This window comes from Leptidea sinapis, chromosome 17 (assembly GCF_905404315.1).
Source record: "Leptidea sinapis chromosome 17, ilLepSina1.1, whole genome shotgun sequence".
Lineage (NCBI taxonomy): Eukaryota > Metazoa > Arthropoda > Insecta > Lepidoptera > Pieridae > Leptidea > Leptidea sinapis.
Genome location: NC_066281.1, coordinates 9,090,361 through 9,117,831, shown reverse-complemented (window position 1 = coordinate 9,117,831; position 27,471 = coordinate 9,090,361).

Here is a 27,471-nt window from a genome sequence, read left to right as displayed (position 1 = left end):
CTTGGTTGTATTACAAATGCGACGATTTATGTATTACTTATTTCTAACTCGTTTTTAAACTTTTGTAACTTAAATTATAGTTTTATTTATTAAATTGTCAGACGCGTCAACCACAATTCAGTTTTGATACTTGGATTGTGTTTTTTTTTTTGTTATTATTTTATTTATTTTAGCAATTAAAAACTATAACATATTAAAAACAATAACAGATTTATTTACGAAAGAACTAACGTGTAATTTTTAAATGTGTAATTTTTCAACCGTGAACCAGTAATGTGTAAGCATTATTGTGTTTCGGTCTAGATGGCGTCGCGTAGCTAGTGAAATTACTGGGCAAATGAGGCTAAACATCTTATGTCTCAAGGTGACGAGCGCAATTGTAGTGCCGCTCAGAATTTAAGGGTTTTTTAAGAATCCTGAGCGGCACTGCATTGTAATAGGCAAGGCGTTTTAATTACCATCAGCCGACCGTCCTGCTCGTAAATATATTTCATACCTATTGAGCACAATAATTATTATTTTCGTAGATACAAGTATTCGTTGCTCTTCGTTAACATTACGTAATGTATGTACTTAAACATTTCGGCTGCTGTAATCTTAAACTTTGGCCATCCGCCACACTCTCTTATAAGACTGGAAGGCAAGTCATAAAATGTGTCGGTACTCGTAAACTGGTACTCGAAACTCAGCTACCGGCGCCCGCGTAACGATCAAAGATACTCGCCGACAAAGAGACCGCGACTCTGTTACTTTTGGCCCTGTCAACGCAGACACGCTTGAGACATTATGTCTTCAGGCGATCCATAAGCGAACACTACGTTTAATTGAATAATAATTGATATTTTGCAGTAAATGTTCATGATAAGCATAATTACTCACGTTATATTAAAAATATCGCACATTATTTGAAATTATACATCTTTTGGTGAGTTAGGGAAAATTTTTCAGAGTAAATTTTACGAAGCGCGCACACCGTCACGCAAATTCGACACCTTTTTTTTTAAATGAAAATAAGGTACGAGACGAGCAGGACGTACAGTTGATGGTAATTGATACGCCCTGCCCATTACAATGCAGTGCCGCTCAGTATTCTTGAAAAAGCCCAAAAATTCTGAGCGGCACTACAACTGCGCTCGTCACCTTGAGACATAAGATGTTAGGTCTCATTTACCCAGTAATTTCAATAGCTACGGCGCCCTTCAGACCGTAATGCTTCACTGGCAGAAATAGGCGCCGTTGTAGTACCCATAATCTAGCCGGCAACCTGTGCAAAGGAGCCTCCCACAGGTAAAACCCTGACGTTAGCCTGTAGACCATTTGTGTCATACTTCAGCTACCAACCTCACAACCAATGATGAAATTTGTGAGTAAAAGCATATACAATAATTAAGGTTAATGTGTGAGATTTTTGTGTTGTCGAACTTGCATATAGGAATGGAATAACAATTTATTTTAATACCAACGAATCCTTAATACTGTAGTTTCCTATGGAGAACAACAAGAAATAAAACACTTTTTAAAATATATATTTTTACATTATTTTTATGATTAAATCAATATTTGGGGTTGTGAATGCCGATATAAAAGCACTTAGTTTAAGCCTATGTAAATAATGTTGACTTGAATCAAACCTTGTGTCCTTAGGTCATCAATCATTGCAATATGGAAAATGGTAAAATGCAAAGGATTGGATAGGACACAACTGAGAGCCCTCACGGGGTTCTTATCCGGCCATTGCAAGCTGAAAGGGCACCAAGCCAGACTGGGTCTCAGTGAATCAAACCTGTGCAGATTCTGCTGCGAAGCCACTGAAGACCCCATACACATTCTTCTGGAATGCGAAGCATTTGCCAGAATCAGACTGGGGTATCTTAAAACACCTCTACTTAAAGCAGAGGACGTGCCCTGCGTGGACCCTCTGAGTATCCTACGCCTTTTAAAAGTAATAGGTCTCGAGGATATAATTTAAATCGCGGCACAGTAACACGTATCCTAGTTAGTAGCATCGATTCTCCTCCTTAACTTTTAAGTTGGGGGCAGGCGTGCTAGCGCAAGAAGGGGACACAATAGATCCTAGGATTTAAGTGCATTGAAAACCCCAAATCATAATAATAATAATCGAAAATGGTGTTTCGAAAAGCAAATTAGACTTTGATACTGATATCAATAACGCTGTAGCATCAAAGTGAATTAATACCTTGTAATCATGAGGTTAATTCACTTGCGTACTGCACTCGATGCTTCAGTCGGCGGTGTTTTGGCAACTAAATCAAAGTTGTAACGATAATTATGATAAATTGTTTATTGATAAACGTTTACACTCGCAGACTTCGAGATGCGTCATTGTTCAGTAGTTTTGTTATGTGTCATTATTTATTTACTTACTGCAATGTATATTAAAAGGCATAAAAGGCATTTCTTTTCTCGAAATTGTTACTTTTAGAATGATTTTTGATCACCACCGCTTCGGAAACAAATGACACTCTCAAGAGAGTAGAAACGGCGCCAGAAACTCTCCCGGCAATCTTTTTTTGCGCTCTTCTAGATAATATATTGTACTGTCATTGTTATTGCTATAAAATAATCGTAATCTAGTCTCCCAAGCTGTCCGATCACTTAGATATTATGCTGTGGAGTAGTAGGATTTACGACTGAGCCATTTTTTAATAAAACATTTAAATTTATTTATAGGTAATGCCATAAGAGCAAAAAGGTGACGATTTTTGTGAACATATATTAAATTTTCAACAATGTAATGCCAGTCATAATATTTATTTCTTTTATTTTTCCTTGAGTGACTATTGATATTGATATTTAATTAAAACTTTTTTTTGAAACGTCTAGATTATTTGGCGTTCCGTCCGTTCCGAAGAGCTGTTTCACCTGATTCCTGCCGCCGAATTTCATCTTCGCACGACTGTTCCACATCTGGATGTGTGGCGTTCCTCCACAGCGCGGTATTCTAGGAACTTTCTTCCACGAACAACTAAGCTGTGTAAATGAGCCTTGTGCGGTATTTCCAGGTCATCTTCCTTAAAAGGCCTGCAATGCTCCTGTGCATCCTCTGGCCTTGCTAGATAGTGGGGATGGCAGTGATCACTTAATTTCAGGTGAACGGTACGTTTTGTCCCCTACTTCCATAAAGAAGAAGAATCTAGCCGCATCCAGCATGCGTTACATTGCTATGAACGAAACAATTAATTTATGTTTAGAATTTTTTGGTCAACTGTCGCGTGCGTCCTAAGAAGACTTATAGATATAAACGTTTCATTTCAATCTGCTTATTGCTTTCGGAACGCATAGGGAATAAACATACATATTATATTCTTAAATATTAGTTTTTATTTTAACGGCCACATTAAACAATTATCAACAAAAAAATTTTTTTTTATGACAATACGGGACGCGAATAGCAGGACGTTCAGCTGATGGTAATTAATACACCCTGCCCATTACAATGCAGTGCTGCTCAGGATTCTTGAAAAACTCCAAGACTTCTGAGCGGCACTACAATTGCGCTCGTCACCTTGAGACATAAGATTATAAACCACTACAATGTTTACACATTTCTGCTTCACGGCATCAATAGTCGCCGTTGTGGTACCCAAAATCTAGCCGGCATCCTGTGCAAAGGAGCCTCCCACTGGTAACTACAAACATTCTCCACATTCTTGCTTTATTCTCAGGTAAAACTCTATACCTAGTTTATTTGTAAATCCATAAAAGTTTAAAATAGACAAGTCGAAAAACTGCATATGCCTGTCTTATCTTAAAACAACATGCACTTGCTTCCTATTGAAGGGCCGACACTTCAGATCATTTTTTTAATTTTGGATGCGTTGATTTATGGCTTAAATTAAGCTGAAATATATTTGAAATAGGAATATATATCTTCTACGCTGTAATACTTGCTAACGGCTAACATTAGTAAAGCTTCTTTCTCCAAATACTCTTACATTTGGGAGGGATGGTTAATTTCCCAGTTGAAATTTATATCTTCATTCATATTAATTCTGATATATATGTAAAATTTCAAAGGCTTAAATTTCTAGCATAAAATGCACTTTTTCTTAAATTCGTTGTTCTGCAAATACCTCATACACGTGCAATAAATGAAGTCCCATACACATTAAAATTTAAATAGTTTTATTCAAAATAAATAAATCACCATTCAAAATAGTATGCTTCAGGACCTGAGAAAATAGGGCGCAATCAACTCAGCGGACTTCTTCTTTTTTTGAAGTTAAACTTCTTTAGGCGCGACTTGGGGGAACTTAGAATTTTTTTCTGACGGAAGTAACGCTCAGTAAAAAAGTCAATTGAAACAATTTTTTAACCCGATATAATTTTATGGTTTTAAAAAAAGAATTTCAATATTCTCATTAATATTTTTCGAAAATCTCCAAGTGTATAATTTGCTTATTTATTACAACTTTTGTATTAAATAATATAAAAGCTATCAGAATTTTTCTGACATTTGCGACATTCGTTAATTTTTTTTTTGGTTTCTTCGTCCATTATTAAGATAGGCAAAGGGTTCGAGCTCATACAGCCATAGTCGTTAATATTCAATAACAACGTCACATTAATATGTGTTTCTTATCAATTATTTTATTTAAAGAGTGAATATATTAAAATGTGCGAATGGTATTAATGAATTATAAATAGAATATAAAATTAAAATAATAATCAGTCCAAAAAAATGGTGGAATCCCAGAAACATTTTACTCTTTCATCAATAAATAAGCATAAAAGAGAAAATCAAGAACCTGATAATATAATAAAAAAAAATATAAACCTCACCTGTAAAAAGTTTAAGTGATTATTTTCTGATGAATAATAATATCAAAAAATATCATTATATCAATCTTTATAAAATATATAAAAACTCACTTGATTAAATAATATTAAATTTATTATAAAGGCCTTTTATTTTAGGCAGAGAAAATGCCAACTTTGCTCAAAAGATGAAGTTATATCGCTAGCGTTTCCGAGAAAAAAAATAGCAAAAAATCTAAAAAAGCTCCTCAGTAATACGTGAGTGCTTATTAAATAACAAGGTTTTATTTAATGTAATATATTTATGTATCTGGTAATTATTCCTAAAGTTAATTATTATTAAGTTCAACTTCAATCCCGCGTAAAGATTACACGCACACACTTTTTTTATAAAATTTATTTAAAATCAAATTTTTATTTAATGTAGTGGAACGAAGTTCCTTACGGCAGGCTTGGAGGGGATAGGGAATTTGCTGCGCGACCGAACTGAAAAAAATGTGATAGTAAAACCGTAAGAAAAAATCCGTGGAAAAAAGTGCGTGGAATAAATCCGTTAAATGAGACGTGCGCAGGCACGACAGTCGCATACACAAGCGAGTAGTGTATATATTATCAATATTATTATATGATAACGATTATAGCAATATTAGAACGATTTTTTTTGCAATTTGTGTCGATTCTACATTAGCCGAAGGAACTTCGTTCCTACCTGGTGTCCCACGACACCACATTTGTCTTTTTATTTAATGTATTTATGTTATAGTAACCTTTGCTTAATAATTCCATTGATAACTGCTACAGAAATATTATAAAGTGATTCCAAAAAACTATGAACCGCAAAATAAAAAAATCAATGACTATAAACTTATAAGCCGTAGACAGATCCACCATCTGTTACGAGAACATCTCAGCTAAGGGGCTGATGATGACTATTGTCAGCAATTAACAGCCGGCAAAAAATTTCGGACCACCGCCGTGGAAAACACCTTGACTAATGTCCCAGTTGACAAACGGAAAAAACGAACTGCAGGGGTGCGGCATTCTTAATGACCAGGAATATGTCCAAACATGCCTCTTCTTATATCGACCACCACGTGGTTGGATTGGCCATTTAATGGTAGCATTGTATTTTGTTTGTTCAAGAAGCATCCTTACACAAACAATGAATTCAAGCTCTAAAGGTTGATGCATACAAATCCAATATACTTTATATCTCTAGGGTCTTTCAAATAAATTTATAGTTGAGAATAAACTAAGATTAAGCAAAATGTTGACTATATCGCTGACAACACTAAAGGCATAACAACCATTTATTTTCTCAAAATTGATTCCTTTAGTACTCCTTTTGATGTCATTTCTAATATACTAGACACTACTACCGCCTCGGAAACCAATGTCGCTGAATGAGAGAGAAGGAGCGGCGCAAGAAACTCTCCCAGTTCTTTTTTTGCGCTCTTTTTAATAAAATATACAATATTGTATTGTTATTGCTATTGCTATAAAATAATCATAATCTATAATCTAGTCCCAAGCTGTCGTATAACTTATATATTCAGCTGTGGAGTAGTAGGATTTACGACAGAGCCATTTTTTAATAAAACATTAAAATTTATTTATAGATAATGCCTCAACAGTGGCTGGGACTTTATTATAAAAGTGTTTACATTTACCCTTAAAGCTATTATGTATCTTATGAATCACTGTCAATAGAATGATAATTCTGAAGTTTTCCGAATGTGCAGACGCGGGAAACGTTATACGTCCGAATACACCAAACATAAGCAAAATGTCTATTTGTAAATATTTTGCATATTCTTAGTTTGTTCTCAGTTATAACTTTACACCAAGTTTTATTGTACGGCCGATACAGTTTGTTATTTATTCCAATAAAATATTTGATATTTAAAACACTTTCAACTTTGCAGAATTAATTAATTAAGTATTATGCGAACAATTATACATTTTAACTAATAACTTAAAATGGTAAATTAATAATAAAATCTTTAGCGTCCTTGTGTGATGTTTCCGGGACGATACGACATGGGTACCTTCAAAAAAAGCGCGTACACCTTCTGCTGGCAACGCCCCTGTGATCCCTCTGGTGTTGCGAGAGAATGTGTGAAACGTAGCACGAGAAATATAATAAAATTATATATTTCTCGTGCTACGTTTGTAGAAAGAACAATATTGTAAAAATCATACAAAGATGGCTTTGACAATTAATGATTAAATAACAAATACGGCTGTATGGGCTTTAACCCTTTGCCTGTCCTAATAGTGGACGAAGAAACCAAAAAAAAAACTAATGTCGCAAACGTTTTAAAACTTTAGGAACCGTTTTCACCCTGTTACTTTTGTGTTACAGAAGCGCGCGCGCGTCTAAAGATTTATAACTTCAAAGAATCAGTCATTTATAAATCAATTATTGTTTGAATGAATGATTGATTGGTTTCGCAATATTTTTTTATATACAATTTAAATAATATGACAAAGAACTCTTTAAAAGTTCCAGATAATCCGCGATTATTTATTGAATCTTATTTAGCCTTGTTTGTCTATGATTATTAATTGAGCGTGCTTGAAAACATCAATTTAATGCCAATATTAATATACTTTCACAGCTCGCCATCAATCTTGTTAATATCGAGTTTCCAAATACTTGTCACACGACACAATACGGAGGGTATCACAAAAGATTCGAAATGGAGACATCTTCAAAATGTCATTTGGGACAATTCACTCAGAAGACACGAAATAAAACCACTAAAATTAATTGAACAATGATGTGGTGTGTTGTGTAGTTACATTTGCACCTGGCGCCATGGGAGCATTCAATATTTTTCACATGAATAGAGTTTCTTGCGATCATTCGGAGAAGAAAAAAGAAGCTTGGAAAATCCAAAAGTACACACCTCTCTTATCATTTTCCAGAATACTCTAAGCCGAGGAAAAATATAGGATAATAAAATGTATGATACCTATGTTTGAAAACTTTTTTATTACTCTATTTTTCTTAAAAATATATTTGATTCCGACAAAAAAAGTGCGTACAAATAGAAAAATCTATTTCAGCTTTCGAGAAAACTGCTTTTATTGACACGTTGGGAGGAGTACACTACCACAACGCTTCGCTTATGAGGCGTGCAATTTATGCATAAGAAAGTATACCATATAAAATTTCGAATGGGTGGTAGTTTTTGATGTTTAATAAGTGATTTTAAATCCTTTTTGGACTAAAACTTTCTCAATAAACGACAACACAGTTAAATTTTGCTACTTACATTTTTATTGAAGTGAAAACTTCTTTAACATCGCTGTGAATTGAAAGTCGATGAAACGAAAAAGCACGACAGTAAAAAGAGATAGAAACAATAAATTCACACGATTTAAACGTGGGAGAAAATGAGATAGGAAGTATAATACAATGTTTTGGTACCAGGCGATCATAGTTGAAGAAGAGATTGTCTTATGTATGACGTGAGTATACCTTTATATATTCTGACGTATTACTGCATAGACACCCAGAGAACATAATTAATATGGTAGCGGTGATAGACATGTCTTTCATAGCGGTTGTAATCATGTATCACCCTAGCAACATGTACCAGGACTTCATATGTAGTTTAGAGATTAATATAGAATGCAGGTTTCACTTCTGAATTTTTTTTAAATTTTTATAACATATTATTCAAAATTTCATTACGATTAGTAAATTTTTTGAGGAGGACAATGTCGAGACCGTAAAGCAGAATTAATACCAGATCAGATATTATGTTGTTATGTGGCTATCTTGGCAGTCAGATAAGACTTAGAAGAACCAAAATACTATTTCAACAATATACAGTACATACTATATGTTTAACTTTTCACTAAATCCATTAAATTTCACGTATAAGATATACAAAACATTAATGTTGCACAATACGTCAGCTGTATATCTACAGATATACTGCTATAAGAATTTCGGCGACGCGAACTCTGAAGATGTCACTCATCCAAAAAGTGTCCAAATGTATATATTTCTTTAATTATTTATTTATCGCCAGTCATGAGCATGTCTGTGATTTGAACCCATTAGATTTTCCTCTACCAAAAAGTGCCCAACGTAATGTGCCAAAAGTAAATCTAGGTTATGCCTTCTAATGTATATCGAGTACAAAAAATATACATACAACTACTTAATTAATTACCAACAACTCCAACATACGTTGTTTAACAATAATTAATCTTAAATCTTAGCCTTGAGAGACGGAGCTATCATATTGTACAAGTTCTACTACAAAAATTTAACAAAACCTTATGGAATGCGCGTCATGTTTGCCAAGCCAGCAATAGTACGCTTAGATATTTTTCCTTCGTCAGAATTTACATAAATGATAAATTAGAACCGCCTAATGCCGTGCTTTGGTCATTTATAAAGCAGAAAGTTGACCAAGAGTACTCGCATAGCGCGCATGCCAACGGTCTTGCGCCGACAGCGAGATACCAGGGACCACACTGACTCATGCGCATGAGAAAAATCTGATCGAGTATGTCTTGTTGACGTATGTAAATCATCTATAGATCATTATCTGACAAACTTAACGTTGACCTGTTTGTCTGTACCAGTTAAAGATCTAAAGTCATCACTTATAACCAATGATGATCTATTTATACATACCTATATAAGCACATATCGTTCGCAATCTGATAGAGGAACGGTAAGAGTGTGTTTAAGACAGTGTAAGTACACTTTTCTTCTTACTTGTGTCTCAACTGTCACTATCCGAATCGGGTTCCAAATTCAACATACGTAACCTGAAGACAATAAATGTTTTACATTGTTGTTTATTGTACAAGAATATTTAAACAAGTGAAGTAAATTCGGCAATGTATAAATATAGAAGTCGAAGTTCTTATTATAGTAATTTGTGGCATGTTCCATATATCGGCTTTCTTTTAACACTACGTGATTCGTCTTTATTTGTAGAATATCATTGCTTATAACGTTTATTACTAGAATTATGAAAAAGATAACGCTTACGGTCGTTTTCAATAACCTATCTATCCTTAGTTTAGCTTACTAAAGGTAAATTTATTTATTTCAATAATCTATCGACATTGGATATATAGCATTGGATTATAACTATATTGGACATAACTATTGACAGATAAGATCTTGTCATTAAACGGTGATAGCAATATATAACTACGGCACGTTATTGAAAACGGCTGAAGGCAATACTAACTGTTAAAGGTTCTATCCATACCGCTACCTACGCCCTCTTTTTCGAACGACGACCAAAAACACATATTAGTTTATAATTCTAATATATGAATCGTGTTTAAAATTAAAAGCGTTTTAAATATCAAATATTTCATAAAAAAATAATAAAGAATAAACTGTATAAATATAAATTATCTTATATTGGATGCATCAACCTTTACAGCTTGAACATCTACATGTAGATATAGTTTTTTATAAATTTTTATTTATTATTCCATAGCTTTGATTGATTTATAATATAGGTGTGAAACATACGCCCCCGATAGACACAGCCGTTGACCGACGCACGCGTAGACCACCCACACTTGGCCACCAACAGGCACAGTTCCAAGTTACAACGTTCGAACAGGGAGCTCACGACCCAAATATTTGTTTGCACGTGGACTGTGCAAAAACTCGGATACGGGCATTGCAGACAAAATGAATGCTAAGTTGCCTCTGACCTGACTGATTTTATTATCGTAAATACATATATTTCTATAAGAATTTTTCTGTTACTATAGAGCCTTATTTTCTACTTAATATAGTATTGAGCCTGAGAGTTGAACAAAGCATACAAGATTTTTTGACGATACTTCACTCGAACTGTTAGCTCAGTTGGGAGAGCACTGGCACGGAACGCCAGAAGTCGTGGGTTCGAGTCCTGCATCGTTCATAAAATTTTGTTTTTGTTTTTCAAATTTTATTTGTGTAAAATTTTATTCCTATCGGAACGCACGTATAAATAATAAATGGTAACCTATTAGTGAAATAATAACCTTTCGTTGGCTACTAAATGCACAAGTTCCGGGAGATTTTTTGTGCTAGTAATCAGTGGTTTGGTTGGAGCGTGTGAGGTAATTTGTAGACATTATCTCTCTCAGATCAGTTTACTGGCACTCGGACTATAGAGACATTAAAATGATCTTTATGATTTGTTGCGTGATAACTTTTGGGTAATTCAGGGCGCAATTTTATTCTCACGGTTTCATAAACCGAAATGTCGGCGAAGTCATCATCATCATCTCAGTCGGAAGACGTGCACTGCTGGACAAAGACCACCCCGAAAGATCGCCACGACACGGTCCTGCACTGCCCTCATCCAACCTATTCCGCCGATCTTGACCAGATCGTCGGACTTGTCAGATGTGGAGTTTAATCCTACTACTCCACAGCTGAATATTTAAGTTTTGGTACAACCTCAAATACTTTATTTATGACCAAGCACAGACGACGCCACAATCAAACTTTCTTTACAAATCGTTCGCTTCTCGATGTCATCCACCCTAGACGATAGCTCTATCGTGATCGGATAGCCTGGGACTAGATTATTATTCTTTTATAGCAATAGCAATGACAGTACAATATTGTATATTTTTATTAAAAAGAGCGCAAAAAAAGAATGCTGGGAGAGTTTCTTGCGCCGATTTTTCTCTCTCAGAGTGCCATTTGTTTCCGAAGCGGTAGTAGTATCTAGTATATTAGAAATGACATCAAAAAGAATTCTAAAGGAATCAATTTTGAGAAAATAAATGCCTTTTATGCCTTTTTATCTTGTGTGTTATCCTATTAACACTACGTCTTCCGGTACCTACGTGGTCACCATTCGAGGACTTTGCTGCTCCAACGGCCATCTGTCCGTCGAGCTATGTGCCTTGCCCACTGTCACCATGGTTTCGCAACCACTGGGCTGTGTCTGCAACTTTGGTTCTCCTACCGATCTCCTACGGATTTCCTCATCTCTGATTCAATCTCGCAGGGAAACTCCGAGGATAGCCTCCTCCATTGCCCTCTGAGCGACCATGATCTTCCTCATATCCTGTGCTCCGTATGTCGACATCACTGGCAAAGCATACTGGTTAAAAAGCAGACGGCAACGTACGGCTAATTATTGCTTATCCCGATTGTCAAAACTCTATTTTGTAAGTTCTTCCGGGTATTTTGGTTATAAAAACATAATTAACGATTTTACGTCTTCGAGAACAATTTGTAATGGTTTACGATACTCGATAAATCACGTTTGGGTGTCTTGTTTCGGCTGATGGTCGGATTGCTGAAATATTTGAGAACGGATCTGTCATCTCGCGGGTAGCTCTATTTTTTGGAACACTTTTTGTGCTACCCACTGTCACTGCTAATGAGGTATCTGGGTCACTGAATCTTCGTTTTTCTAATATAGCCCAATGCCTTTCTGAAGTTGTGTGAAGCTTATCGCTTTTTTCTCTAACAAAATACCTCTTAAAATAACATGCTTTTCTGAATGACTTTTTTGAAAAGCAAATACTCAAAAGTCTCTCTGACTCTGAATTTTTTTTGCAAAATGATCGTTCACGAAACAACTAGACTCATAATCACAATCAAATATTGTCTGAAGCAAAACTCTGCCTACGCGTCTTTTAGGCAGAGTTTGCGTTGAGTTGTGTTTTGACCGCGCTTTGAATGCAATGCCACGCAATGAAAAAGTGTTCAGTGAAAAACTGTCCAAATAAGAGCATCCAAACTTAATGGAGTGTCGTATTTTAGGTAAGTGCATCTTTAAATTAATAAAATTATGTAACTTGACGTTTTTAATTATTTTGCTATATAATTATATTTTAATTGCTAAAACAAAATACATCGCCGACGAAATGTGTTAAAGAGACGTCGGGATCTTTCGCACATTTCGCAAAATTATTACCGAGCTTCTTATAAGCGTATACAATAGACTTTGAACATTACTGCCATCAAATAAGGTATTAATTTGAATAAATATTTTAATTTATCTGTAGTAGTATATACAACGCTCGGATATTTTTGACGACCTTTTATCCAGGTCATTGTGAGTCTGGTTATTTATAATACGTAAATGAAAATGATATTTTAATATTGTACCGTCATAACAATTAATAGATTTTAATAATGATTAATTTCAAAAAAGAAATTGTTAAAATATAAATGAACACAGTAGATACGAAAAATGTTACTGGTGCAATATAAAACGAACAAACACATAAACACACGCACATATACACAAACACACACTACAAGCACACATACACATCCAAACATAATATAAACACAATAACCGATTATAACATAATATAATAATAGATATATATATATATATATATATATATATATATATATATATATATATTATATTCGCATTCATACACATAATATTGTTCTTTTAATGTTTTTTAAACTAAGTTTATATATTCGTCAATGTAAATGAAGTTGAAATTCATAAGTTGATTTTTTGTTTATATGTTAAAGCAATGTAAGTTGAAAATTCATTGGTTGATATTTATATATATATATATATTTATTTATATATTATATATAAACATATATAATTGTAATTGGCTATTATATGTACACTAATTTTTAAGACTCATTTATAATATATATGCTGTTGGTCTTTTGAATAAATAAATAGACGTATAAACAAACAACTTATTATTAAAACGTCTCAATAAATTTCATTTAGTTGCGTAACGAATAACTCTATGCGACCTCGAACGTAAACAAAAATCCGAGCAAATAAATTTCTAAACCATTCCGCGGGCCCGGAGTGATACTATCGCAAAAGCCACTATTTACAATCCGAGTAGGCCATATTTTTGTCAATTTCCCTCTGACATATCCCATTCCATATCCAGAAAAACACGGGCCAGACATAAAGCTGAAAAACAAGGGAAGAAAAAGAGAGTCCCGGTTGAAACGACAGATAATTGTGTTAGCCAGGCGGTGGCCACGATTTCGAATAAGTGATGCTGGTTGGTGCAACTACCCAATGAGATTGTGTGTTTTTTCCATCGAGACTGGGAAGACAAACAAGGGATGCAAATTCATGTTGACACCGCAATCCATCTTGTTCGATACTCCGGAGACCTGTTCTACAAATACTGTGATTTAGATAATGTTTTCTTTGTTTTTCCATTGAGCACTGTATATTGTTGTTTACAATATTATTAGAATTATCTACGTTATGCAAATGATTTGAGTTTTCTTTAGTGTTAATTCCGCCAATATTTGTTTTTAAACAATTCGATAAGTGTTTCGCCTCTACACGAGGCATCCTCAGGACGTGTTGTCTCGCCAAAATGTGGCACGAGACATATTGGTGGATTTAACATTAAAGAAAACTTAAATCATTTGTTTAATTATGGATTTCCGCAAAGTAACGCCTACTTCAATAAATTTTCATACTCTAAGTTTACCAGTTAGCTTAAATTATAACAATTTTTTTGGCATTCTCAGGTAAAAATAAATAATGTGCCCTTCTTGTTATAACAATATTTTTGGCAAAATTTATTAAAAAATTATAAGAAATTTTTAGGTTCCTTTAAAGTATTTATAGTAAAAGCATGAAATTAGTACGTTAGCAATTTGTTACTTTTTTAAAGTGATCACCCTCACTTCTGGGATTAATAACACAAATTAAATTTAATAACAAAATTTATGTACGATGCCGGACTCGAACTTGCGACCTATCCGTGCGAGCGCTCTTCCACAGAGCCGTTCGAGTGACGTAAAGTTCATAAATCTTGTATGCTTTGTTCAACTCTCAGGTTGTGGCTTCATCTACAGGATCTACTTTACAGTTGATAACCTGCTCAACCTCAATCATTTCATATTTCGAAATTGAGCAACATCTTTCAAATCTAAACAATTTGTTTTAAAGTGATAGCCCTCACTTCTAGGATTAATAACACAAATTAAATTTAAAAACAAAATTTATGAACTTTACGTCACTCGAACGGTTGGCTCAGTGGAAGAGCGCTCGCACGAAACGTACCAAATTTTGTTTTTAAATTTAATTTGTGAAGTTAGTACATAATTTTATTAAATAAACGATCTATTAGGTAACCTTATATTTTAAACTAGATAATCAACAATTAAATTCTGTTGATGAGCTGAGTCAATCGATTGCTTACAAAATAGACCAAGTAAAACTATTTTGCATTAAGAAAAGTGAAACTTTTAAAATCCTAATATAAACTAAAAGTCCTAAATCTTGTATCCAATGAGCGTCTTTGTAGCGTTGTTTTGAAGTTGTACAGTTCTCGGTAGGTAGTGGCGGGCAGCAGGAAGGCTAAGTGTGGGTAGGTGTGGGTAGAGGACAGATTGTGAAGCAGGATCGGGTCCACTGTCCAATAAATATATTGTTTCGCGCAGAGCCAGCGCAGATAAAGCAACCTCGCGCCTCGTGCCGCCTCGATGATTCCGTGTGGCCCGTCTGCTAGCGGGCGTACATCTTATGCTATATTATAGCATCGATTTTCTCAATCTTCGGCAGAGAAGGAAAAACGAATGAACCTGATGTTAAGTGAGCACCGCCACCGACATCCTGGTAATCACAGGAGAGGTGTCGGCCTTTTAAAAAAGTGTTTAATTTTTTTGTTCATCACTTGATGCTAATTGATCATCCCCGCCTATATTATCATAAATATCATTAAATACTGAGACTCGAGAGCTAATGTGTAATTCGCACTTTAAATTCTTATTATCTATATATATAAAAATAATTGCTGTTCGTTAGTCTCGCTAAAACTCGAGAACGGCTGGACCGATTTGTCTAATTTTGGTCTTGAATTATTTGTGGAAGTACAGGGAAGGTTTAAAAGGTAAATAAATAGGAAAATGCTCGGAATTAAATAAAAACAACAAATTTGTTTTTCCTTTGATGCGTACCCCGTCGAATTTATTGACGCAACGGTTTGACAGTTATACAATTTCATTACAACAACAGGGTGCATTTTTACGAAGCAATTCTTGATGTTATGAAATATTATTGAAAAATTCATAAAAAACATTATTTATTATATAGAAGAAGCGGCGCTAGAAACTCTCCCAGCATCCTTTTTTTGCGCTGGGACTTTACTATAAAAGTGTACACATTTTACCTTTAAAGCTATTATGTATCTTATGAAGCCTACTAGAATAAGTTACAAGCAATCCCTTATTCATAGTGTTATAATAATGAAAATCACAATTTAGAGCAAAAAGGTGACGATCTTTGTGAACGTATATTAAATTTTCATAAAGTATGTACATTGAACAGTCATAAAATTTATTTCTATAAATTTTTCCTTGAAAGACTGTCAAATATAAAAATATATAATATAATATAAAAAGTATAAAAAGCTGAAATTAAAAAACACAAAGTTGCTTTATGGTGGTCCATAAAGTATTTTATCACAAAATAAGTGTTTAAATATCGTTTTAATTTTTTTAAATTTTTCAGTTTTTTATGAAAATATTATAGCAGTATACAAGTCGCAATAGTTGCGCCATAAATAAAAAAAAAGAGCAAAAATATAGTGTATTAAAATCAACGTGTTTACCGTGAATGACCAGTTTTAAATTTATTCTTGTCTCTTTTTTGTTAAATAAAAATATTGTTGTTGTACTGAATAACTGTATTGAATTAATTAAAAAAAAATACGGGTTGCACTTTGAATAATTAGGGAATAATTTCGCAGGAACTGCTTTATTTATCAGTATAAAAGAACTAGCTATTATGTGGTTAAATACAGTATACATTTAGTATTACAATTATTTTACATTAAAAAATTTATCTCTCAGAAAAATCAACCTTCATTCATAATTTCAACGACTGTCTTACGAATTTTCGATCAGGTCACGTGTCCTGACGAGAGCTTAACGTGTTTTAAGTTTTCACTTCATAAATATTAATTATAAATTACAATTTATGTTAGGCCCGCTAACAGTGAGACCACACAAAAGCTCCAGAAGTCTGGAACGGTGTCAACCAACGCGGATAGCTTGGCGTTTGCACATTATGACTAAGCTACGTGGATAACGTTTTATTAAATGTTACCTATACTTTCCTCGTATCTGTAACATATTGGAACCTGCTACTAAGATATATACTTAAAACTTTGAAAAAGGTTTATTATGACTCACAATTTCAATAAGTTTCAAAACTTCCAAACGATTTTGGCAAATGAGTATCCTATGTATGAGAAGTTTACTATAATATTATAGTCTTATTTTTTAGAGATATTTACTTACATTTTTTTTTCTTTTAACTTAGATTTAAACCTAGATGATTTAATTAGAAGATTTAATGACATATGGACTGTTTAACTTTACTGACGCCACTATATCGTAAATCATTTGTGCATGCTGTCAGATACATTTACTAAATATATAGTCGTTACCAGAGACTTACAATTTACCAGTGGGAGGCTCCTTTGCACAGCATGCCGGCTAGATTATGGGTACCACAACGGCGCCTATTTCTGCCGTGAAGCAGACATGTGTAACCAATATTGTGTTTCGGTCTGGATGGCGTCGTATCTAGTGAAATTACTGGGCAAATGAGACTGACATCTTATGTCTCGAGGTGACGAGAGCTATTGTAGTGCCGCCCAGAATTGTTGGATTTTTTCAAGAATCCTGAGCGGCACTGCATTATAATGGGCAAGGGGAATCTATTAGAAACAGCTGAACGTTCTGCTCGTCTCGTCTCTTATTGTCATAATAAAATACTAGCGTATAGACGAACAAAGCATGCTAGAGGTAATAACATCTCGATTGGAGATACACAAAGACAGAAAAGGAAAGCGAATCCATCGTTACCACTGACCTCTAGCCACTTCTATTTACCACTGGACTGGCGAGTGTCAAAATGATTTTGTACCTGTTTGATATTCGCCATTTTGGCGCTGTTGGTCACGTAGCGAGAGTCTCCGGTACTAAAACTAGTGATGACAACCTCAGCTAAACAAACATCGATAGAAAAACTATTTACAAAGAAATATTATATACTTTATTACGTTGGTCCCTGAAGTATAAATAACACGGAATATGACCGAATTAATTCAAAATGCAATAATACTTCAGAGCACTTTATACACTTCTCTCGCAGCCATTTGTATTATACGTCAAAATTAGTTCTCTGGACGCTCGCGATTGGCGCCTCAAATAGGCACAAAAATTTGGTGTCAAACATACGGAACAGCCTGTCCAGTAGTATTTATACAGGTCAATGATTTTTACTGTTATAAATTTTGATTGACAAGTCGTAAACAGTCAGCAAAGCTTGGTATTAGGTCCTTAGTTATTTGAATATAAGACTAGCTAACGTATACGTTGACAAATAAAATGAGGTCTAGCATTATCGGGCTGTCTGATCGTTTATAGTTTGTCGCTTATATATTCAGCTGTGGAGTAGTAAGATTTACGACTGAGCTTTTTTTTAATAAAACATTTAAATCTATTTACAGATAATGCCTGAAGAGGGGGCAGGGCAAATTGTTGGACGGAGAGATGATGGTGGGGCAGAAAATTCTCAAATAGCGACCACGTACCGGAAGACGCAGTGTTGATAGGCCCCCACAAGATGTACCGACAATCTGGTCAAGATCGCCGGAGTGGAGGTCTTTGGGGGAGGCCTTTGTCCAGCAGTGGACGTCTTCCGGCTGATGATGATGATGATGATGCCTGAACAGCGACTGTACTCCCAGTATAGAGTATATAAAAGTATACACATTTGCCCTTAAAGTTATTATATATCTTATGAAGCCTTCTAGAATTAGTTACAATAAGAAATTCCTAATTTCTAGTGTAGTAATAAAAGGCATAAAAGGCATTTATTTTCTCAAAATTGATTCCTTAAGAATTCTTTTTGATGTTATATCTAAAAACTACTAGATACTACTACCGCTTCGGAAACAAATGGCGCTCTGAGAGAGAAGAAGCGGCGCAAGAGACTCTCCCAGCATGATGAATAATGAAAATCACAATTTAGACCAAAAAGGTGAAGATTTTTGTGAAGGTATATTAACAATTTGTTATGTTCTTAAAGTGATAACCCTCACTTCTGAGATAAATTACACATATAAAATTTGAAAACAAAATTTTATGAACGATGCGAGACTCGAACCCATGACCTCTCGCGTTCCGTGCGAGTGCTCTCGAGTGACGTGTCGTCATAAAATCTTGTATGCTTTGTTCAACTCTCAGGTTGTCAAATGTAAAGTAGATCCTGTAGATGAAGCTACAACCTGCGAGTTGGACAAGGCATACAAGATTTTATTACGATACGTCACTCGAACGGCTAGCTCAGTTGGAAGAGCACTCGCGCGAACGTGACAGGTCGTGGGTTCGAGTCCCGCATCGTTCATTAAATTTTGTTTTGAAATTTTATAAGGTACCTATATTAAATTTTGTGTAGTCAGTAGACCAAATAAAGAAACTAATAATATTTTCCAATCAATTTTCAAAAGGATACTGTATGTAATACATTCTGAGTGAATGAGAAAAAGGCAAGAATTATTTCCTCGGTTTAACGATTGGAAAGAAAAAGGTTAAAAGGTTGGGTAACCATACGATTTAGTGTGTCCCGGGAGGAATTCCTTATTGTCACCCCTCCCGGGGGATGTTTACTGAACCTGGCAAGGAATCGAGATACTTTACAATGAACCTTGATAGATTTATGTGTGATGTTCTTATTTATGTTTTAATCTCTGGCAGTTCTGTAATCTAATATATAAAATTCTCATGTCACAGTGTACGTAAATGAACTCCTCCGAAGCGGCTCGAACGATTTTCGTGAATCTTAGCGTGCATATCGGCTAGGGTGGAGAATCGGACAACATGTATTTTTCATCCCTCTAAATGTCCACCCCAATTTTTTGACATTTTTTTTCAATTTGTTTAATTATGATTCAGCATTAAAAAATACAAACAACTTCAAATTTTCACCCATCTACGATCAACACTTACTTTTGTATCGCGATTTTAATATTATTCTAATCTATCTACAGACACGCAATAGAGTTGCAATATGGCAATCGAATATAATAATTATTGTAGTACGATACATTTTATGTATGATATATTTGGTAGGTCTGAGACTCGGTCGTCGTCTATTTTTATACCCTAAAAATTTTAATTATTGAATTTTTTATTACTTTATATGGCAATACAACGTTTGCTGGGTCAGCGAGTTTATTTATATAATTATAATAGCTGACCCAGCAAACGTTGTATTGCCGATATTAAAATCGTGATACAAAAGTAACTGTTGAACGTAGATGGGCGAAAATTTGAAGTTGTATGTATTTTTCAATGCTGACTCATAATCAAACAAATTTAAAAAAAATGTCAAAAAAAAACAAAATCGTGTGGACCACCCTTAACTTTTAGGGGTATGAAAAATAGATGTTGGCCGATTCTCAGACCTACCCAATATGCTCACAAAATTTCAAGAGAATCAGTCAAGCCGTTTCGGAGGAGTACGGGAACGAACATTGTGACACGAGAATTTTATATATAAGATTTATAGTGACGATTCAGAAGCTATGGTTATGCCTTTTTGAATAACGTTATTTGACTTTGATAACTACGTGAATCTGAATTTTTAGTGTACTTATTTAAAATACATTTATGTTACAACGTGTTTAAAATTGGCTTCGTATTGATGTGACAACTGGGCCGAAATTAAATCTTATAATAATTGGCACATCCAAAAAACAGATAATTTTAAATTTTATCGACATTTATTTTTTACCTACATTAACGCTTAATTATGTCGGTACTATAAAGTGCGAAAGAGATGGACATAATATTGTCTGTCGCACATTTCGTCGGCGATATACTTTGTACTAGCTGACCCGGCAAACGTTGTTTTGCCATATAAATTATCTTTAGAGTTAAACCGTTTCTTGGACATTGCAACATTACCTTATTTTTCTAAAATAAACGTAGCCTAAGTTACTCCTTATTACATAAGCTACCTGCCAATAAAAGTTCCGTCAAAACTCGGTCCAGCCATTTTAGAGATTAGCCGGAACAAACAGAAAGACAGACAGACAAAAATTGTAAAAAATGTTATTTTGGTATATGTACCGTATATATATTCATTTACATGTAGTATAAAACGGTTATTTCAACATTACAAACAGACACTCCAATTCAATTTATATGTATAGATGTAGAGATGAGCTTGTATTAGAGATTGTATTAGTAATTATATACCTCAAATATGATCCTTTTTAAATTTGGATATGTTGCTATTTGGAAAGTTTTTAAATGAACACTTTGTCATTGCGTGGCGTTGTATTCAAAGCGCGGTCGAAACACAACTGAACGAAATCTCTGCTTTGCTTCAGGTTTTTGAGCATGATTGTGAGTCTTGCTATTTATAGCTATCGTCAATGTTTACCTAATGTTTTGCTTAATAATACTCACCCCTTTCACATTAATTGGTAGATACGCTCGCATTGTTACGGCTCTTGCGGAACTAACCGATTAATAAGGGTTACAAAACTACTTCCTTAATATTTATACTTCGAAATAAAAAAAATATAACGGATATTTGAAACCGGTCCCAATCGCTAGTTTGAGGATCTCTCTAGTACTTAAAGTTTGAATAAAAATCATGTAATTTGTTCGGGTGATCGACTATCGCCTTAAGAGCCCTGTGTATGAAGATGACTGTCAAAAAGAGGTTTATACATGATATTGTATGATATTTTTAACACGTTTATATTAGCTTGTTATGTGTTATTATTTATGTATTTTATTAAATTGAAACTCTGAATTGTCTCTATCATTCTTTTTTTAGTTTAGTAACGTTGTGCATACCTTTAGTTTAGATATATAAATAATGACACTTAGAGGATAAGGATAATATAAGGATTGGTCTCCGCTGCGCTCCAATTAGATACCGTGGGCGTCTAATACTACGCCCTAGTGGGCGTACTCGAGCCAGTCTCGAACAATGTGTGACGTTGCCGTGCCACATGTAAAACTTTGCTAATAATTTAAACTAAAATGCCGGGTTGCGTAATAAAACTTTGTTAAAATAATACTACAAGAAATAAGAAAGACACTGGGATCACATATCATCAGTAAGTATTTTGTATTTTATTAATTTAAATGTAAAATAACACGAAGCGTATGTTACAAAATTTGAAAGATGCATCTAATAGTTGCCGTAATAAAAAAGCTATTGATCTTAGGTAGTGAGGATAAAGACCAATTAAATTAATTAAAAAATTAATTAATCGAAGCCTAAATTAATAAATAAATATGTAACGGAATTCTTCAATGTGATCTTCATCCACTTTGAAACGTTGGATTCAAGTGAAAAAATGCATATTGAAGTAAAACTTCTTTTGGCGTGATTTGTACTTCCGGCAGAAAAAAGTCAATTGAAACAATTTTAAACCATTATAATTTAATGGCTTAAAAAATTGTTTCAAATTGCTCACTCATATTTTCTGAAAATCTCTGATTTGGCAAATTTTGGCCTTGAATTATTTGTGGAAGTCCAGGGTAGGTTTAAAAGGTGAATAAATATGAAAGTGTTCGGAATTAAATAAAAACAACAATTTTGTTTTTCCTTTGATGTGTCCCCCGTCGTCCGATATTTGATTTGTATGGACATATTTTCTATGAGAGAATTTATTGACGCACGGTTTGACAATTCTGCTGTGAAACAATTTCATTACATCAACAGGGAGCATATTTTACGAAATAATTTTTTATGTTATGATAATATATTATTGACAAATTAATAAAAAACATTATTGTATTTATTATATACAGAACAACGTCTGTCGGGTTAACTAGTAAATAATAAAATAAAAGTTCTCAGTCTGACGTTTGCGACATTCGTTAATTTTTCTTCGTCCATCGGACAGGCAAAAGGTCCGCTCCCATAGAGCCATATACGTTAATATTCAATAACAACTTTATATTGATATGTGTTATATTAATAATTTAATTATTTCTATTCAATTACTTATTAATAACACGGCTTTAATTAATGCAATCATATATTTAATGGTATAAATTAAATCTTCTTGTCTTTCAACTTTTTAAGAATATTTGTTATATATACTGGATGTCCTAGAATAGGTGGGACAAACAAGGGCAAACGAAAATAACAAAATGTCTTTGAGCTATCAGATAAGCAAAAAAAGTATATATATGTATCTGTTAATTATTTCTCAAGTTAATTATAATTAAGTTTTACTTCAATCGCGCGTAAAGACTTTAGACGCACACACTTTTTTTTATCAAGGACGAATGGGAATGTTATAATTTAAATAATATGTCCCATTATCCTAACTAGAATCCTCAGGACTAGCGATTTTTAAAATCTGATACTCGATATCTTATATCTGATAATGAGGCGAAAGTTTGCCAGAAATCTTTTGCTATTTAAAATGTAATAAAGAGTTTGACTCTAGTTCCAGCTTTTCAGGCAACAGCTCCAAAAGATGACTCGGGTATAGTAGAAACACGTTAATGTCAAGTGATTTGCAGAATTAACAATTTAAAATAAAGAAAACCATATTTATCTATAATGCCTTGCTCACATGACAGTCTCGCAAAGCACGATTAAAATAATGCCAATATATCCTCATATTGGTAGTTGAAGTAAAAGCAATAAGGCACTGTAAGTTTCAATAAGGGCTGGTGCTAAAAATTGATTGTACTTTATGTTATTGCAATATCGAGATAACTGCTACTGTTTTGGAGATATATGTAACTAATACTATTGAAATGGAATAGGAAAGGGGTAGTAAGAAAAGGCGCACAAAATGGCACAGTCATCATATTTCAAAATTCTGCCGCTTCTGGCTGGCCGTAGACCAGTAAGAGGCTCCTTTGCACAGGAAAACAGTGAAGCAGCAATGTGTAAACAATACTGTGTTTTGGTCTGAAGGGCGCCGTAGCTAGTGAAATTACTGGACAAATGAGACTTAATACCTTATATCTTAAGGTGACGGGCGCAATTGTGATGCCGCTCAGAATTTGTAGGTTTTTTCAAGAATCCTGAGCGTCCCAGCATTGTAATAGGTAGGGTGTATCAAATTACCATCAGCTAATTGTCCTGCTCCTCTCGTCACTTATTTTCATAAAAAAAGATAAAAAGAAAAAGCCCCCTCCTGTTCGCCTTTCATGCGTCCTGTTGGGTCAGTACGGTTTGCAGTTTCATTACCGTTAGGTACATGTCATGATATTTTCGTGCTATCACAGCTTTGTTTTTGAAGTTTTCATTGTTACCTTTTGTGTTTTGTTGTTAATAATTCTGTAGTTTCTACTGTTCTCTGTCGATATAATAGTACTACCAGAAATATAAATACTATTTTACTTAACCCAGATTCTTTCATTATTGTTTCAGCCGTTTTGTTTTTACTTACACAATCCTAGAAGGATTCCCTAAGCCTTAATGGAGGCCTTCAGCCGACGTAAAATGGAACGTCGATTTGAAGATGGCGCGCACGCGTACGTCACTCGACAATGACGTTTGTGTAAACTTGACACTTTAAAATCCTCGTCACGATGCGTGTAAAAATAAAACGGCCGAAACAATTATAATAATAATCATCAGCACCAACACAAATCCTTTACATCAATCTATAATACTATAAATATAAATCGTAGTTTATTTATTTATAATCATATCCTAATGATACTTGTATTGCACACCGTAACAAAGCGACGATGTGACGTCATCGACGTAATTTAAGGCAGGGGACCGAGCCAATGGCCTTGAAAAATCGAGCGGAGCTAGGTTACCTCTCTCGCACAAGATCGCCATAGTCTTAATTCAGAATAAGAAGCATTTTTAATTTATTACAAACATAACACAATTTTCTTTACAAAAATAACAAAACTATGTCATGTTAAATAGTATTGGTGAACAGTTAAAAAATTTTCATACAATTTTTATCTAGATTGAATGATTAGCATGGCTCCAACTGTAAAAGTTAGGGGTACTTTGGTGATTTGTTTTCGCATTGTCTATTATCTATTACAGATGAAATACCTCCTCATGTTCTGTAGACATATTATTATTTTTTGTAAAAATATAAGCTTTCTACAAACCGTTAAGAAAGGGTTTAATTTATGCGCTATTTTGGCGATTTCTCGGGATAGCGGTCTTATGGGGGAAGTACATCACTTTTTACTCATACCAACCTGTCAAAAGTGAAGTAGCGCCAGTGTGTCCTTCAAATGTCTTGGCCAACGACATACATTGGTAAGTATGTCTGTATGTATATACAGTTTTTTAACTGCCCCATGTTTTTTTTTATATAATACAAGGAGGACAAATGAGCGTACGGGTCACCTGGTGTTAAGTGATCACTGCCGCCCAATTTCACCCCCAACACCAGAGAAAGCGTTGCCGGCCTTTTAAAAATTAGCGCTTTTTTGAAGGTACCCATATCGTATCGTCCTGGTAACACCGCACAAGGAAGCTCAGTCCACAGGTTTGTCGTACGCGGAAGAAAGCTCCTTGAAAAATGAACTATAGAAGAACGCCACATATCCAGATGGTGGGGATGATATACTAATTTGTGGCGTGTCGTGCGAAGGTGGAATTTGTCGGCAGGAATCAGGTCAAACAGCTCTTCGGAACACTCCCCGTGATAGATATTTTAACTTGCGTATACATTTATTGCGTCCCAAATACTTATTGTTGCTTTTGACTAGATTTTTCTTTGAATAATATTTTCTTTTTGCATTTATTGTTCTAGTCTGTCAGAAGCCATTTCAGAAGTGGAAGATTTACATCACAATTTAGGTAATGTCACGTTAAAGTCAATTAATGTCATCAAAAAAGTCACCAAGCTTAGAGTAGGTATGTGGTTTGTCGTTTATTCACTAAGGTCAAAATGGCATTTATGATTGTAAAACATTTTACCACCACTTCGGAAAAGTTGAGCTTGAGGAAAAGTGAAGAAGTGGCAAAAAACTAATCGTCACTCGTTTTAATCTAAGTATTTTATCAGTTTCAGCATTTTACATTATATTTTATACAATTAATGTAAAGTGATGCACCAAAAGTGATTATTATTATTATTTAAGAATAAAATCATCATGCCTATTGAAGACGGGATATTTTGTATTAGCTTCTAGCATTATAGCATTTTACTGCAGAATAAAATCGCACAACATTTTTGAAGACGTAATTTAAAAATATGGACTGAAGCCAAAACACCCGCTGTTGATATTCAAAATTGAATAACACATTTTGATGCCGCGAAGAAAAAGCAGCAAAAACGCAGTGCTACCAGAATGCTTATTACTCTACTTAGTATAGCCTTTCACCGAGAGCCTGCATAATGCAACTATTTGTACAGACGACTTTGAGCTTTATGTAATCGATGTATACAGTTCAGTTCTGCTCTGGCTCATCATTGGCCCGCCTTAAAGGGGCGGCAATCCCCTCCGTCTTAGTCATAAGTGCGTTCACATTGCTTACGTCTTTTAAATTTTTAATCACTTGTCTATGGTTTGTCTGTGGTCAAGTAAACTGGACTGTGTTGATAAGTAATATTCAAGAAAATTTATTGAATTAGGCGTTACTTTACGGAAATCCATAATTATACAAATGATTTAAGTTTTCTTTAGTGTTAATTCCGCCAATATCTGACACGTGTTTCGCCTCTACACGAGGCATCCTCAGGACGTGTTGTGTCGCCAAAATCTGGCACGAGTCTCGTGAAAGAAAACTTAAATCATTTTTATAGTAATATTCAAATTCAAATATGTTTTTTCAAAATAGGATATAAAATCACTTATTCAAAGTTAAATCCTACGATCCATTGTAAAAGGTATGCCTCAGACCTGAGAAGAACGGGCGCATAAAATCAAAATCACTTTATTCATGTAGGTCACGGAAATGACACTTACGAATGTCAAAAAAAAAATTCTTATTGAATCTACCGCTACTTCGCAAAGGGTTGAGCTAATGAGAAGAAGTAGCAAGAAACTCATTGCCACTCTTTTGTGTCAAGGTTTACAATTCCATCGATTTACAAATCATTTCAATTACAATATAATATGTAAAATGATGCATTCTTACAAACTCAGCGGGCTTCTTTTGTTTCATAAAAATATGGTTACAATGTAAAATCGCACAATAAACTTTATTATTTAATAGCTGTGGGGGTGCTTGCTTAATTCTCAATCAGTCAGTTAAAAAAGTCATTTATGCTATAGTAAACTTTACCATACAAACATTTTTTTAACAATTCCTTTTTTAACAATATGGTACAGGTAGGGGCGAGTTAAATTAAGTTTAATTTTACTTAGTATGACTTGATAACAATAAAATTAATATTTATTATAATCCTGCCAATTATAAAATAAAATAGTATATTTTATTTATTATAACGCCAGAGAAACTATTTTTCTAATTAATTTATTGCGTAAGTATTTAATTCTGTAGCAAGAATAAAAAAAAAATATTCATAAGAATCGTTTCTGTCTAAAACTAAAATAAAATTTAGTTAGTAAAGCAATTACTTATTTGACCTTTTCGTTAATAATATAAGTACCATTCAATTAAATTAAATTTTACTTTTCATAAAAGTTTTTCAAAATATATTTTTCTATTATTTGATGAGGTAAACAAAAGAAATATTATCTATATGATAATACTAGCTGACCCAACTTTGTATTGCCGA